At 44.9% G+C, this 12,384-nt stretch overlaps 10 non-coding genes across 10 annotated transcripts; all 10 read right to left on the bottom strand.

The window, feature by feature from the left end:
* Positions 1 to 346: 346 nt before the first annotated feature.
* Positions 347 to 537, bottom strand: LOC141216998 (U2 spliceosomal RNA). Its single transcript, XR_012285876.1, has one exon. It is a non-coding gene; the product is annotated as a U2 spliceosomal RNA (small nuclear RNA).
* A 1,122-nt stretch (positions 538 to 1,659) lies between these two features.
* Positions 1,660 to 1,850, bottom strand: LOC141216997 (U2 spliceosomal RNA). Its single transcript, XR_012285875.1, has one exon. It is a non-coding gene; the product is annotated as a U2 spliceosomal RNA (small nuclear RNA).
* Positions 1,851 to 2,974: 1,124 nt separating this feature from the next.
* Positions 2,975 to 3,165, bottom strand: LOC141216996 (U2 spliceosomal RNA). The gene has a single exon (XR_012285874.1). It is a non-coding gene; the product is annotated as a U2 spliceosomal RNA (small nuclear RNA).
* Positions 3,166 to 4,285: 1,120 nt separating this feature from the next.
* On the bottom strand, positions 4,286 to 4,476 carry LOC141216994 (U2 spliceosomal RNA). Its single transcript, XR_012285872.1, has one exon. It is a non-coding gene; the product is annotated as a U2 spliceosomal RNA (small nuclear RNA).
* A 1,120-nt stretch (positions 4,477 to 5,596) lies between these two features.
* Positions 5,597 to 5,787, bottom strand: LOC141216993 (U2 spliceosomal RNA). Its single transcript, XR_012285871.1, has one exon. It is a non-coding gene; the product is annotated as a U2 spliceosomal RNA (small nuclear RNA).
* Positions 5,788 to 6,911: 1,124 nt separating this feature from the next.
* LOC141216992 (U2 spliceosomal RNA) lies at positions 6,912 to 7,102 on the bottom strand. The gene has a single exon (XR_012285870.1). It is a non-coding gene; the product is annotated as a U2 spliceosomal RNA (small nuclear RNA).
* A 1,120-nt stretch (positions 7,103 to 8,222) lies between these two features.
* Positions 8,223 to 8,413, bottom strand: LOC141216991 (U2 spliceosomal RNA). The gene has a single exon (XR_012285869.1). It is a non-coding gene; the product is annotated as a U2 spliceosomal RNA (small nuclear RNA).
* A 1,116-nt stretch (positions 8,414 to 9,529) lies between these two features.
* LOC141216990 (U2 spliceosomal RNA) lies at positions 9,530 to 9,720 on the bottom strand. The gene has a single exon (XR_012285868.1). It is a non-coding gene; the product is annotated as a U2 spliceosomal RNA (small nuclear RNA).
* Positions 9,721 to 10,840: 1,120 nt separating this feature from the next.
* Positions 10,841 to 11,031, bottom strand: LOC141216989 (U2 spliceosomal RNA). The gene has a single exon (XR_012285867.1). It is a non-coding gene; the product is annotated as a U2 spliceosomal RNA (small nuclear RNA).
* Positions 11,032 to 12,152: 1,121 nt separating this feature from the next.
* Positions 12,153 to 12,343, bottom strand: LOC141216984 (U2 spliceosomal RNA). Its single transcript, XR_012285866.1, has one exon. It is a non-coding gene; the product is annotated as a U2 spliceosomal RNA (small nuclear RNA).
* Positions 12,344 to 12,384: the final 41 nt, after the last annotated feature.

Raw genomic sequence — 12,384 nt, 5'->3', positions numbered from 1 at the left:
TACTGAAAGGTCAATTATATTGTGCAGCTTATCTCACCACCTGTAGTTATTTAGGTGAAAGCTCCAAAATGCTTGCCTAATATGTCTGTTTATCCAAAAGGAAGTATAGAGGGAGAGCTAGATAGATAGCATTGCATTACATTACATTACATGGCAATGCAATGCACAGTTGCTGAAGTTGAACCGAAATGAGCTTGTCATCTGGCTTCTGCAACTTTTAACATGAAAAATCCAATGAGGAGAAGAAAAGCAAAGCCAAAGAGTCCATCCCAAAATCCGACAAACAAGCAAAATGAACAAAAAGCATTGAATTCAATTCTTTCTGATTTTAGAAACTGCATTAAAGAAGGGGTGCACCGGTCCTGGAGATACTGCAATACCAGGTCAATGCGTGGAGTGGACAGAGCAAGCTCTTTTTCCATCTCCCTGTTCTAAAAATCCATTTAATATATGGTCCCCAGATAGGGGACGTATCAGATATTAAACTGATAAGAACAGATACTACACTTGATCTTAGCCAAAAGGCCGAGAAGCGATAACCAGAATTGGTTTCCGACTACGGTGCCACCCAAGGATTCTGAAAAGTCCATTTGTGGAGATGGCCACCTGGACTCCCGTTAAGAAGACATGCTGTCAACCTCTAGATCCCTCACATGCCTGCACTTTTCGGCTTGCTGCTGCTGCAATCCACGCGTTTTAGATCTGCATAACTCCACCTCTTTTAGCACAGTACCCTCAACCCCCGGCTGTTCCCACCCGCCTCAACACCGTTGGAAGGGAGGAGAACCAATTAAGGCGGGGGGGGGGGGTGGAACGAGCAGCTGTCTACCCTTAGCAGGAGGGTTGCTGATTAATTACCTCTCCTGCTGCTGCTGCTGCTGGCTGTCCAGCAGCAGACTGAAGGTGGCTGCTGCTGTGCGCAGGTATATAAAGGCTCAGAGCCTATTATGACACGCGCAGCCAGCGTTCCATTGCCACATTCCGTCTACTGCAGGCGGGATACCTGGATGGCTGAATGTCACTGAGAAGCTCACAGAGACCGCCATAAGCAACAGTTTAAAAGAATGCCACAGACTAATCAACCAAACTTTTTGGGTTGGTTTCTCTTTTATAGTCTGCAGGCATTAAATGAAAGAAGTCAGTGTTCCAGCAGAGGGAGACAACGTTTCAGAAAAGGCATTGTAGCAAACCAAAAAAGAAATTTTAAGCGCAGCAGAGTAACCAGCTCACATACCTGTTAGCTCAGGTGAGTTTAAAAGGCTGCTGTTGATAACAAGGGCATTTGCTAAATAGATGGTGTGTGTGCAACAATATACTGAAAGGTCAATTATATTGTGCAGCTTATCTCACCACCTGTAGTTATTTAGGTGAAAGCTCCAAAATGCTTGCCTAATATGTCTGTTTATCCAAAAGGAAGTATAGAGGGAGAGCTAGATAGATAGCATTGCATTACATTACATTACATGGCAATGCAATGCACAGTTGCTGAAGTTGAACCAAAATGAGCTTGTCATCTGGCTTCTGCAACTTTTAACATGAAAAATCCAATGAGGAGAAGAAAAGCAAAGCCAAAGAGTCCATCCCAAAATCCGACAAACAAGCAAAATGAACAAAAAGCATTGAATTCAATTCTTTCTGATTTTAGAAACTGCATTAAAGAAGGGGTGCACCGGTCCTGGAGATACTGCAATACCAGGTCAATGCGTGGAGTGGACAGAGCAAGCTCTTTTTCCATCTCCCTGTTCTAAAAATCCATTTAATATATGGTCCCCAGATAGGGGACGTATCAGATATTAAACTGATAAGAACAGATACTACACTTGATCTTAGCCAAAAGGCCGAGAAGCGATAACCAGAATTGGTTTCCGACTACGGTGCCACCCAAGGATTCTGAAAAGTCCATTTGTGGAGATGGCCACCTGGACTCCCGTTAAAAAGACATGCTGTCAACCTCTAGATCCCTCACATGCCTGCACTTTTCGGCTTGCTGCTGCTGCAATCCACGCGTTTTAGATCTGCATAACTCCACCTCTTTTAGCACAGTACCCTCAACCCCCGGCTGTTCCCACCCGCCTCAACACCGTTGGAAGGGAGGAGAACCAGTTAAGGCGGGGGGGGGGGGGGTGGAACGAGCAGCTGTCTACCCTTAGCAGGAGGGTTGCTGATTAATTACCTCTCCTGCTGCTGCTGCTGCTGGCTGTCCAGCAGCAGACTGAAGGTGGCTGCTGCTGTGCGCAGGTATATAAAGGCTCAGAGCCTATTATGACACGCGCAGCCAGCGTTCCATTGCCACATTCCGTCTACTGCAGGCGGGATACCTGGATGGCTGAATGTCACTGAGAAGCTCACAGAGACCGCCATAAGCAACAGTTTAAAAGAATGCCACAGACTAATCAACCAAACTTTTTGGGTTGGTTTCTCTTTTATAGTCTGCAGGCATTAAATGAAAGAAGTCAGTGTTCCAGCAGAGGGAGACAACGTTTCAGAAAAGGCATTGTAGCAAACCAAAAAAGAAATTTTAAGCGCAGCAGAGTAACCAGCTCACATACCTGTTAGATCAGGTGAGTTTAAAAGGCTGCTGTTGATAACAAGGGCATTTGCTAAATAGATGGTGTGTGTGCAACAATATACTGAAAGGTCAATTATATTGTGCAGCTTATCTCACCACCTGTAGTTATTTAGGTGAAAGCTCCAAAATGCTTGCCTAATATGTCTGTTTATCCAAAAGGAAGTATAGAGGGAGAGCTAGATAGATAGCATTGCATTACATTACATTACATGGCAATGCAATGCACAGTTGCTGAAGTTGAACCAAAATGAGCTTGTCATCTGGCTTCTGCAACTTTTAACATGAAAAATCCAATGAGGAGAAGAAAAGCAAAGCCAAAGAGTCCATCCCAAAATCCGACAAACAAGCAAAATGAACAAAAAGCATTGAATTCAATTCTTTCTGATTTTAGAAACTGCATTAAAGAAGGGGTGCACCGGTCCTGGAGATACTGCAATACCAGGTCAATGCGTGGAGTGGACAGAGCAAGCTCTTTTTCCATCTCCCTGTTCTAAAAATCCATTTAATATATGGTCCCCAGATAGGGGACGTATCAGATATTAAACTGATAAGAACAGATACTACACTTGATCTTAGCCAAAAGGCCGAGAAGCGATAACCAGAATTGGTTTCCGACTACGGTGCCACCCAAGGATTCTGAAAAGTCCATTTGTGGAGATGGCCACCTGGACTCCCGTTAAGAAGACATGCTGTCAACCTCTAGATCCCTCACATACCTGCACTTTTCGGCTTGCTGCTGCTGCAATCCACGCGTTTTAGATCTGCATAACTCCACCTCTTTTAGCACAGTACCCTCAACCCCCGGCTGTTCCCACCCGCCTCAACACCGTTGGAAGGGAGGAGAACCAATTAAGGCGGGGGGGGGGTGGAACGAGCAGCTGTCTACCCTTAGCAGGAGGGTTGCTGATTAATTACCTCTCCTGCTGCTGCTGCTGCTGGCTGTCCAGCAGCAGACTGAAGGTGGCTGCTGCTGTGCGCAGGTGTATAAAGGCTCAGAGCCTATTATGACACGCGCAGCCAGCGTTCCATTGCCACATTCCGTCTACTGCAGGCGGGATACCTGGATGGCTGAATGTCACTGAGAAGCTCACAGAGACCGCCATAAGCAACAGTTTAAAAGAATGCCACAGACTAATCAACCAAACTTTTTGGGTTGGTTTCTCTTTTATAGTCTGCAGGCATTAAATGAAAGAAGTCAGTGTTCCAGCAGAGGGAGACAACGTTTCAGAAAAGGCATTGTAGCAAACCAAAAAAGAAATTTTAAGCGCAGCAGAGTAACCAGCTCACATACCTGTTAGCTCAGGTGAGTTTAAAAGGCTGCTGTTGATAACAAGGGCATTTGCTAAATAGATGGTGTGTGTGCAACAATATACTGAAAGGTCAATTATATTGTGCAGCTTATCTCACCACCTGTAGTTATTTAGGTGAAAGCTCCAAAATGCTTGCCTAATATGTCTGTTTATCCAAAAGGAAGTATAGAGGGAGAGCTAGATAGATAGCATTGCATTACATTACATTACATGGCAATGCAATGCACAGTTGCTGAAGTTGAACCAAAATGAGCTTGTCATCTGGCTTCTGCAACTTTTAACATGAAAAATCCAATGAGGAGAAGAAAAGCAAAGCCAAAGAGTCCATCCCAAAATCCGACAAACAAGCAAAATGAACAAAAAGCATTGAATTCAATTCTTTCTGATTTTAGAAACTGCATTAAAGAAGGGGTGCACCGGTCCTGGAGATACTGCAATACCAGGTCAATGCGTGGAGTGGACAGAGCAAGCTCTTTTTCCATCTCCCTGTTCTAAAAATCCATTTAATATATGGTCCCCAGATAGGGGACGTATCAGATATTAAACTGATAAGAACAGATACTACACTTGATCTTAGCCAAAAGGCCGAGAAGCGATAACCAGAATTGGTTTCCGACTACGGTGCCACCCAAGGATTCTGAAAAGTCCATTTGTGGAGATGGCCACCTGGACTCCCGTTAAGAAGACATGCTGTCAACCTCTAGATCCCTCACATGCCTGCACTTTTCGGCTTGCTGCTGCTGCAATCCACGCGTTTTAGATCTGCATAACTCCACCTCTTTTAGCACAGTACCCTCAACCCCCGGCTGTTCCCACCCGCCTCAACACCGTTGGAAGGGAGGAGAACCAATTAAGGCGGGGGGGGGGTGGAACGAGCAGCTGTCTACCCTTAGCAGGAGGGTTGCTGATTAATTACCTCTCCTGCTGCTGCTGCTGCTGGCTGTCCAGCAGCAGACTGAAGGTGGCTGCTGCTGTGCGCAGGTATATAAAGGCTCAGAGCCTATTATGACACGCGCAGCCAGCGTTCCATTGCCACATTCCGTCTACTGCAGGCGGGATACCTGGATGGCTGAATGTCACTGAGAAGCTCACAGAGACCGCCATAAGCAACAGTTTAAAAGAATGCCACAGACTAATCAACCAAACTTTTTGGGTTGGTTTCTCTTTTATAGTCTGCAGGCATTAAATGAAAGAAGTCAGTGTTCCAGCAGAGGGAGACAACGTTTCAGAAAAGGCATTGTAGCAAACCAAAAAAGAAATTTTAAGCGCAGCAGAGTAACCAGCTCACATACCTGTTAGCTCAGGTGAGTTTAAAAGGCTGCTGTTGATAACAAGGGCATTTGCTAAATAGATGGTGTGTGTGCAACAATATACTGAAAGGTCAATTATATTGTGCAGCTTATCTCACCACCTGTAGTTATTTAGGTGAAAGCTCCAAAATGCTTGCCTAATATGTCTGTTTATCCAAAAGGAAGTATAGAGGGAGAGCTAGATAGATAGCATTGCATTACATTACATTACATGGCAATGCAATGCACAGTTGCTGAAGTTGAACCAAAATGAGCTTGTCATCTGGCTTCTGCAACTTTTAACATGAAAAATCCAATGAGGAGAAGAAAAGCAAAGCCAAAGAGTCCATCCCAAAATCCGACAAACAAGCAAAATGAACAAAAAGCATTGAATTCAATTCTTTCTGATTTTAGAAACTGCATTAAAGAAGGGGTGCACCGGTCCTGGAGATACTGCAATACCAGGTCAATGCGTGGAGTGGACAGAGCAAGCTCTTTTTCCATCTCCCTGTTCTAAAAATCCATTTAATATATGGTCCCCAGATAGGGGACGTATCAGATATTAAACTGATAAGAACAGATACTACACTTGATCTTAGCCAAAAGGCCGAGAAGCGATAACCAGAATTGGTTTCCGACTACGGTGCCACCCAAGGATTCTGAAAAGTCCATTTGTGGAGATGGCCACCTGGACTCCCGTTAAAAAGACATGCTGTCAACCTCTAGATCCCTCACATGCCTGCACTTTTCGGCTTGCTGCTGCTGCAATCCACGCGTTTTAGATCTGCATAACTCCACCTCTTTTAGCACAGTACCCTCAACCCCCGGCTGTTCCCACCCGCCTCAACACCGTTGGAAGGGAGGAGAACCAATTAAGGCGGGGGGGGGGGGGGTGGAACGAGCAGCTGTCTACCCTTAGCAGGAGGGTTGCTGATTAATTACCTCTCCTGCTGCTGCTGCTGCTGGCTGTCCAGCAGCAGACTGAAGGTGGCTGCTGCTGTGCGCAGGTATATAAAGGCTCAGAGCCTATTATGACACGCGCAGCCAGCGTTCCATTGCCACATTCCGTCTACTGCAGGCGGGATACCTGGATGGCTGAATGTCACTGAGAAGCTCACAGAGACCGCCATAAGCAACAGTTTAAAAGAATGCCACAGACTAATCAACCAAACTTTTTGGGTTGGTTTCTCTTTTATAGTCTGCAGGCATTAAATGAAAGAAGTCAGTGTTCCAGCAGAGGGAGACAACGTTTCAGAAAAGGCATTGTAGCAAACCAAAAAAGAAATTTTAAGCGCAGCAGAGTAACCAGCTCACATACCTGTTAGCTCAGGTGAGTTTAAAAGGCTGCTGTTGATAACAAGGGCATTTGCTAAATAGATGGTGTGTGTGCAACAATATACTGAAAGGTCAATTATATTGTGCAGCTTATCTCACCACCTGTAGTTATTTAGGTGAAAGCTCCAAAATGCTTGCCTAATATGTCTGTTTATCCAAAAGGAAGTATAGAGGGAGAGCTAGATAGATAGCATTGCATTACATTACATTACATGGCAATGCAATGCACAGTTGCTGAAGTTGAACCAAAATGAGCTTGTCATCTGGCTTCTGCAACTTTTAACATGAAAAATCCAATGAGGAGAAGAAAAGCAAAGCCAAAGAGTCCATCCCAAAATCCGACAAACAAGCAAAATGAACAAAAAGCATTGAATTCAATTCTTTCTGATTTTAGAAACTGCATTAAAGAAGGGGTGCACCGGTCCTGGAGATACTGCAATACCAGGTCAATGCGTGGAGTGGACAGAGCAAGCTCTTTTTCCATCTCCCTGTTCTAAAAATCCATTTAATATATGGTCCCCAGATAGGGGACGTATCAGATATTAAACTGATAAGAACAGATACTACACTTGATCTTAGCCAAAAGGCCGAGAAGCGATAACCAGAATTGGTTTCCGACTACGGTGCCACCCAAGGATTCTGAAAAGTCCATTTGTGGAGATGGCCACCTGGACTCCCGTTAAGAAGACATGCTGTCAACCTCTAGATCCCTCACATGCCTGCACTTTTCGGCTTGCTGCTGCTGCAATCCACGCGTTTTAGATCTGCATAACTCCACCTCTTTTAGCACAGTACCCTCAACCCCCGGCTGTTCCCACCCGCCTCAACACCGTTGGAAGGGAGGAGAACCAATTAAGGCGGGGGGGGGGTGGAACGAGCAGCTGTCTACCCTTAGCAGGAGGGTTGCTGATTAATTACCTCTCCTGCTGCTGCTGCTGCTGGCTGTCCAGCAGCAGACTGAAGGTGGCTGCTGCTGTGCGCAGGTATATAAAGGCTCAGAGCCTATTATGACACGCGCAGCCAGCGTTCCATTGCCACATTCCGTCTACTGCAGGCGGGATACCTGGATGGCTGAATGTCACTGAGAAGCTCACAGAGACCGCCATAAGCAACAGTTTAAAAGAATGCCACAGACTAATCAACCAAACTTTTTGGGTTGGTTTCTCTTTTATAGTCTGCAGGCATTAAATGAAAGAAGTCAGTGTTCCAGCAGAGGGAGACAACGTTTCAGAAAAGGCATTGTAGCAAACCAAAAAAGAAATTTTAAGCGCAGCAGAGTAACCAGCTCACATACCTGTTAGCTCAGGTGAGTTTAAAAGGCTGCTGTTGATAACAAGGGCATTTGCTAAATAGATGGTGTGTGTGCAACAATATACTGAAAGGTCAATTATATTGTGCAGCTTATCTCACCACCTGTAGTTATTTAGGTGAAAGCTCCAAAATGCTTGCCTAATATGTCTGTTTATCCAAAAGGAAGTATAGAGGGAGAGCTAGATAGATAGCATTGCATTACATTACATTACATGGCAATGCAATGCACAGTTGCTGAAGTTGAACCGAAATGAGCTTGTCATCTGGCTTCTGCAACTTTTAACATGAAAAATCCAATGAGGAGAAGAAAAGCAAAGCCAAAGAGTCCATCCCAAAATCCGACAAACAAGCAAAATGAACAAAAAGCATTGAATTCAATTCTTTCTGATTTTAGAAACTGCATTAAAGAAGGGGTGCACCGGTCCTGGAGATACTGCAATACCAGGTCAATGCGTGGAGTGGACAGAGCAAGCTCTTTTTCCATCTCCCTGTTCTAAAAATCCATTTAATATATGGTCCCCAGATAGGGGACGTATCAGATATTAAACTGATAAGAACAGATACTACACTTGATCTTAGCCAAAAGGCCGAGAAGCGATAACCAGAATTGGTTTCCGACTACGGTGCCACCCAAGGATTCTGAAAAGTCCATTTGTGAAGATGGCCACCTGGACTCATGTTAAGAAGACATGCTGTCAACCTCTAGATCCCTCACATGCCTGCACTTTTCGGCTTGCTGCTGCTGCAATCCACGCGTTTTAGATCTGCATAACTCCACCTCTTTTAGCACAGTACCCTCAACCCCCGGCTGTTCCCACCCGCCTCAACACCGTTGGAAGGGAGGAGAACCAATTAAGGCGGGGGGGGGGGGGTGGAACGAGCAGCTGTCTACCCTTAGCAGGAGGGTTGCTGATTAATTACCTCTCCTGCTGCTGCTGGCTGTCCAGCAGCAGACTGAAGGTGGCTGCTGCTGTGCGCAGGTATATAAAGGCTCAGAGCCTATTATGACACGCGCAGCCAGCGTTCCATTGCCACATTCCGTCTACTGCAGGCGGGATACCTGGATGGCTGAATGTCACTGAGAAGCTCACAGAGACCGCCATAAGCAACAGTTTAAAAGAATGCCACAGACTAATCAACCAAACTTTTTGGGTTGGTTTCTCTTTTATAGTCTGCAGGCATTAAATGAAAGAAGTCAGTGTTCCAGCAGAGGGAGACAACGTTTCAGAAAAGGCATTGTAGCAAACCAAAAAAGAAATTTTAAGCGCAGCAGAGTAACCAGCTCACATACCTGTTAGCTCAGGCGAGATTAAATGCTGCTGTTGATAACAAGGGCATTTGCTAAATAGATGGTGTGTGTGCAACAATATACTGAAAGGTCAATTATATTGTGCAGCTTATCTCACCACCTGTAGTTATTTAGGTGAAAGCTCCAAAATGCTTGCCTAATATGTCTGTTTATCCAAAAGGAAGTATAGAGGGAGAGCTAGATAGATAGCATTGCATTACATTACATTACATGGCAATGCAATGCACAGTTGCTGAAGTTGAACCAAAATGAGCTTGTCATCTGGCTTCTGCAACTTTTAACATGAAAAATCCAATGAGGAGAAGAAAAGCAAAGCCAAAGAGTCCATCCCAAAATCCGACAAACAAGCAAAATGAACAAAAAGCATTGAATTCAATTCTTTCTGATTTTAGAAACTGCATTAAAGAAGGGGTGCACCGGTCCTGGAGATACTGCAATACCAGGTCAATGCGTGGAGTGGACAGAGCAAGCTCTTTTTCCATCTCCCTGTTCTAAAAATCCATTTAATATATGGTCCCCAGATAGGGGACGTATCAGATATTAAACTGATAAGAACAGATACTACACTTGATCTTAGCCAAAAGGCCGAGAAGCGATAACCAGAATTGGTTTCCGACTACGGTGCCACCCAAGGATTCTGAAAAGTCCATTTGTGGAGATGGCCACCTGGACTCCCGTTAAGAAGACATGCTGTCAACCTCTAGATCCCTCACATGCCTGCACTTTTCGGCTTGCTGCTGCTGCAATCCACGCGTTTTAGATCTGCATAACTCCACCTCTTTTAGCACAGTACCCTCAACCCCCGGCTGTTCCCACCCGCCTCAACACCGTTGGAAGGGAGGAGAACCAATTAAGGCGGGGGGGGGGTGGAACGAGCAGCTGTCTACCCTTAGCAGGAGGGTTGCTGATTAATTACCTCTCCTGCTGCTGCTGCTGCTGGCTGTCCAGCAGCAGACTGAAGGTGGCTGCTGCTGTGCGCAGGTATATAAAGGCTCAGAGCCTATTATGACACGCGCAGCCAGCGTTCCATTGCCACATTCCGTCTACTGCAGGCGGGATACCTGGATGGCTGAATGTCACTGAGAAGCTCACAGAGACCGCCATAAGCAACAGTTTAAAAGAATGCCACAGACTAATCAACCAAACTTTTTGGGTTGGTTTCTCTTTTATAGTCTGCAGGCATTAAATGAAAGAAGTCAGTGTTCCAGCAGAGGGAGACAACGTTTCAGAAAAGGCATTGTAGCAAACCAAAAAAGAAATTTTAAGCGCAGCAGAGTAACCAGCTCACATACCTGTTAGCTCAGGTGAGTTTAAAAGGCTGCTGTTGATAACAAGGGCATTTGCTAAATAGATGGTGTGTGTGCAACAATATACTGAAAGGTCAATTATATTGTGCAGCTTATCTCACCACCTGTAGTTATTTAGGTGAAAGCTCCAAAATGCTTGCCTAATATGTCTGTTTATCCAAAAGGAAGTATAGAGGGAGAGCTAGATAGATAGCATTGCATTACATTACATTACATGGCAATGCAATGCACAGTTGCTGAAGTTGAACCAAAATGAGCTTGTCATCTGGCTTCTGCAACTTTTAACATGAAAAATCCAATGAGGAGAAGAAAAGCAAAGCCAAAGAGTCCATCCCAAAATCCGACAAACAAGCAAAATGAACAAAAAGCATTGAATTCAATTCTTTCTGATTTTAGAAACTGCATTAAAGAAGGGGTGCACCGGTCCTGGAGATACTGCAATACCAGGTCAATGCGTGGAGTGGACAGAGCAAGCTCTTTTTCCATCTCCCTGTTCTAAAAATCCATTTAATATATGGTCCCCAGATAGGGGACGTATCAGATATTAAACTGATAAGAACAGATACTACACTTGATCTTAGCCAAAAGGCCGAGAAGCGATAACCAGAATTGGTTTCCGACTACGGTGCAACCCAAGGATTCTGAAAAGTCCATTTGTGGAGATGGCCACCTGGACTCCCGTTAAGAAGACATGCTGTCAACCTCTAGATCCCTCACATGCCTGCACTTTTCGGCTTGCTGCTGCTGCAATCCACGCGTGTTAGATCTGCATAACTCCACCTCTTTTAGCACAGTACCCTCAACCCCCGGCTGTTCCCACCCGCCTCAACACCGTTGGAAGGGAGGAGAACCAATTAAGGCGGGGGGGGGGGTGGAACGAGCAGCTGTCTACCCTTAGCAGGAGGGTTGCTGATTAATTACCTCTCCTGCTGCTGCTGCTGCTGGCTGTCCAGCAGCAGACTGAAGGTGGCTGCTGCTGTGCGCAGGTATATAAAGGCTCAGAGCCTATTATGACACGCGCAGCCAGCGTTCCATTGCCACATTCCGTCTACTGCAGGCGGGATACCTGGATGGCTGAATGTCACTGAGAAGCTCACAGAGACCGCCATAAGCAACAGTTTAAAAGAATGCCACAGACTAATCAACCAAACTTTTTGGGTTGGTTTCTCTTTTATAGTCTGCAGGCATTAAATGAAAGAAGTCAGTGTTCCAGCAGAGGGAGACAACGTTTCAGAAAAGGCATTGTAGCAAACCAAAAAAGAAATTTTAAGCGCAGCAGAGTAACCAGCTCACATACCTGTTAGCTCAGGTGAGTTTAAAAGGCTGCTGTTGATAACAAGGGCATTTGCTAAATAGATGGTGTGTGTGCAACAATATACTGAAAGGTCAATTATATTGTGCAGCTTATCTCACCACCTGTAGTTATTTAGGTGAAAGCTCCAAAATGCTTGCCTAATATGTCTGTTTATCCAAAAGGAAGTATAGAGGGAGAGCTAGATAGATAGCATTGCATTACATTACATTACATGGCAATGCAATGCACAGTTGCTGAAGTTGAACCAAAATGAGCTTGTCATCTGGCTTCTGCAACTTTTAACATGAAAAATCCAATGAGGAGAAGAAAAGCAAAGCCAAAGAGTCCATCCCAAAATCCGACAAACAAGCAAAATGAACAAAAAGCATTGAATTCAATTCTTTCTGATTTTAGAAACTGCATTAAAGAAGGGGTGCACCGGTCCTGGAGATACTGCAATACCAGGTCAATGCGTGGAGTGGACAGAGCAAGCTCTTTTTCCATCTCCCTGTTCTAAAAATCCATTTAATATATGGTCCCCAGATAGGGGACGTATCAGATATTAAACTGATAAGAACAGATACTACACTTGATCTTAGCCAAAAGGCCGAGAAGCGATAACCAGAATTGGTTTCCGACTACGGTGCCACCCAAGGATTC

Source organism: Phyllobates terribilis, unplaced genomic scaffold, assembly GCF_046119375.1.
Source record: "Phyllobates terribilis strain yellow unplaced genomic scaffold, ASM4611937v1 Scaffold_236__1_contigs__length_3049075, whole genome shotgun sequence".
Lineage (NCBI taxonomy): Eukaryota > Metazoa > Chordata > Amphibia > Anura > Dendrobatidae > Phyllobates > Phyllobates terribilis.
The sequence above is the reverse complement of the archived record's forward strand: the minus strand, read 5'-3'. Positions and strand labels throughout refer to the sequence as shown.